Here is a 3,408-nt window from a genome sequence, read left to right as displayed (position 1 = left end):
CAAATGGGTCTAGTTATAGCTGGTTTCTGATGTAGAAGATGCCCCTGAAGCAAGGCTGACTTGCTTCAAGTCTTTGACTCTGAAGCAGTTAATGGTTGTCCTTGAAGCCAGTCAGGGAGCATATCCTACAGGATGATTCTCCAGCATCCCTCTCAGACCTCACACGTGGACTGCTCATTGAATACATGTCCTGCATGTCATGGTGAATATCATCTTCTCCATGACATGGTGTCCTGCAGGCAAATGGTGAGAAACTGTACGTCCTCCTCCTTCTGGGGCACCAGATATGATTGCTTTTATTCTTCTTGGTTGTGTCAGTGATTCTCCATTTGCCATTCTCTTCTAGCAGGAGTTCCAGTATAACCAGCTCCACCATGTCATTTCCCCCATTACTGGAGAATCCCCATGGCACCGTGCCACCACCAGCACTTTGTGAGTACACATATTGTTGGTATCTCAATAATGTTCAGCTTCATGGTGGACACAGGCTGGATGTCTCCATGTGAGAGTGTGCACAGAAAACAGGCTCAGCTGGAGGCTGGGGACCCCACACAACACTGCAAAGCCTGGCAGGTGATCTGATACCCACCAACCCAGATCTTTACGATATCCTAGGCTTTGTTCTTTGTTCTTAGTGGCAACATTCACTGAGTCTAAACTTTCTAAGAAACAGCCAGGCCTGCATGCAACATGTATGCATTTCAACCTCCCATTGCTTCTGAGTTCCATCCTGGGTCTGTACAGAGGTCAGTAGTTACCACTGACTTTTCATTTGAGTGTACACTAACTTAATAGGAAATCAATCATAAAAATATATTTGCAGATTTTCTGCAGTAATCTTATCATCAAGAATGGAAAAATAATGGCTAATTAGCAAGGAAAAGATAATCTTTGTGAAACTGATTTCTCCAAAGTACTGAAACAGCTATGCAAACGTTATAAAGGGAATTCAAGATCCTAGAACAAAGGTCAGCAAGCTTTTTCTTGACCAGCCAGAGAATAAATAAATGATTTATGATTTGTGTTGAACTCCAAATCTCTCCTCATAGTTTGAAATCAGTCATAGACAATATGTAAGTAAATATATATTCAAGCAGATATTTATTTATGATTTCATATAATTTTCATGTATGAGGCTGCAAGGCAACCCATGGACTCATAGAGAGAGAGGCCCAAGTCCCAAGATGCCACAGTCTTGGGCTTCACTGGGACTCTCTGAAAGAGAAGCTTGGCTCTTTGTGGCTAGTCTTTACTCTTTAGTATGAGGCTCTGCTGCTTGAAGCTTTGAGGCTAGGCTAGATTTCAAACCTAGGCTAGACTATTAAGTTATCATAATTCTTTAATAAAACCACCTTGCACATTGATGAGGAACCTGCTTTGTTCTTGTATTGGCAGTGGAATATTACAATTACTAAGGGGTCTGAGCACTAGACTGACCTGCAGGGAATAGATACCCATTACAATACTACCCTTCCTTCTAAGTTGCATCATAGACCTATACAAAGAGCAGCAGCTGCTGTTGCCTGGTTTCATTGGAGTATACACCAACTTTACATTTAATAGTTGAATTAATAATATATAGAAATATAAACCCAATTAGAGGAGCAAATAGAAAAAATAATTAAAAAGCAGGGAGATAGTTTTAGGGAGCCAGGGGACAACATGAAATGTAACAGCATCCACATTATAGGACTGCCAGAAGAGGAGGGATGGAAACAAGGAACAAACTGCGTGAAAAAAATGACAGAAAACTTACCCAACCTGGTGAAGGAAAATGTCACTCAAGTTCAGGAGTCACAGAGGGTCTCAATCAAGAGGAACCCAAGACACCCACATTCTGATACATCATAATCAAAATGGCAAATGTTAAAGACAAAGAATCCTAAAGGCAGAACGAGAGAGACAGAAAATTACCTACAAAGTAGTTACCATTAAATTGTCAGCTGACTTCTCATTAGAAACACTGCAGGCCAGAAGGGAATAGGATGAAGTAATCAATGTAACAAAAACAAAGGCTTAAGGGTGGGCCATGGGGTAGGGACCTGTTCTAGGGGCATGAGCCAAGGGGAAGACGCTGAGGCCAGGAGTATTTAATAGAGATTGATGGAAGCAGAAACCAAAACTCTTCCCCTGGAGAATGCATCCATCCTGTCAGAGGGTTCCCTACAGGAAGGGTACCGGTTATGGATTGGCAACCTGGACCCCAAAATCACAGAATACCACCTCCTGAAGCTCCTCCAGAAGTTTGGCATGGTAAAGCAGTTCGACTTCCTTTTCCACAAGTCAGATACTTTGGAGGGACAGCCCAGAGGGTACTGTTTCGTTAACTTTGAAACCAAGCAGGAAGCAGAACAAGCTATCCAGTGTCTCAATGGCAAGCTGGTTCTGTCTAAGAAGCTGGTGGTGCGATGGGCCCGTGCTCAAGTCAAGAGGTATGATCATAACAAGAATAAGATCCTTCCAATCAGCCTTGAGCCATCCTCTAGCACTGAGCCCGCTCAATCTAATCTAAGCGACACTGCAAAGATAAAAGCCATTGAAGCATAGCTGAAAATGATGGCAGGAAATCCCGATGCCAAGTACCCAGCAGCACCTGTTTATTCCTACTTTAAGCCACCTGATAAAAAAGGACTACTCCTTATTCTAGAACAACATGGAAATCTCAAAGATGATAGTTATGAATCACTGTAGCAGCAAAAGCAAATTGGTCTCCACACCTGAAACCCTTTGCCTTTGTACTTTGTAGATGTGACTGGTACTCCCAGAAGAGCATAATCCCATGTAAGAGTTTGGTAAAATGACATTCAGGGAGGGAAGTGGGAGATTTTGAATCATGTTGAGAATTGTTGTTCTAGAATTTAATATGGAAATCCCTCCAAGTGGACTAAAAAGGAAAAGTTCTTGGCAAAAGGGAACTGGTTCTTTGAGCAAATGTTATGGTAATCTGCTTAACAATTATGCTTTTTGTTTCAAAATCCCAATTAGCAAAATATTCCATATATCTTAAAATTGTTTGCATCAACAAAACTATAGAATCAAATTTAACATATTGTACCACAACATTAGTTCTCTTTGGAAATGCAGCTTTTATTCTATAGTGATCATCATTTTTAAATCTAAATAATCCTGACTTCTATAATTCAAATCTGTTTATTAACATGGGGCTTTTCAAATGCACTTATTGCATGAGATTGTTTTTATGGCATGAGAATGTTCTATTTGGAATTGTATCATGATCAATCTAAATAGAAAACAAAATTTATTTGAAAACCTGAATGTTTCTATACTGATCTCTATCAAACATTATTAATAATTGCCTCGGGGTCTAGTAGAAGAAATTGGATTGCCTGTGTGGGGTGAGGTGGGGACAAGCAGTGGACACAGTGGAGCAGGCACTACTCTGGCACC

General features: G+C 40.8%; 1 pseudogene; it reads left to right on the top strand.

The window, feature by feature from the left end:
* Nucleotides 1-2,037: 2,037 nt before the first annotated feature.
* On the top strand, nt 2,038-2,757 carry LOC102762224 (annotated as a pseudogene).
* Nucleotides 2,758-3,408: the final 651 nt, after the last annotated feature.

The sequence above is a fragment of the Myotis davidii genome, unplaced genomic scaffold, assembly GCF_000327345.1.
Source record: "Myotis davidii unplaced genomic scaffold, ASM32734v1 scaffold2235, whole genome shotgun sequence".
Lineage (NCBI taxonomy): Eukaryota > Metazoa > Chordata > Mammalia > Chiroptera > Vespertilionidae > Myotis > Myotis davidii.
This window is presented reverse-complemented; position numbering and strand designations above follow the sequence as displayed.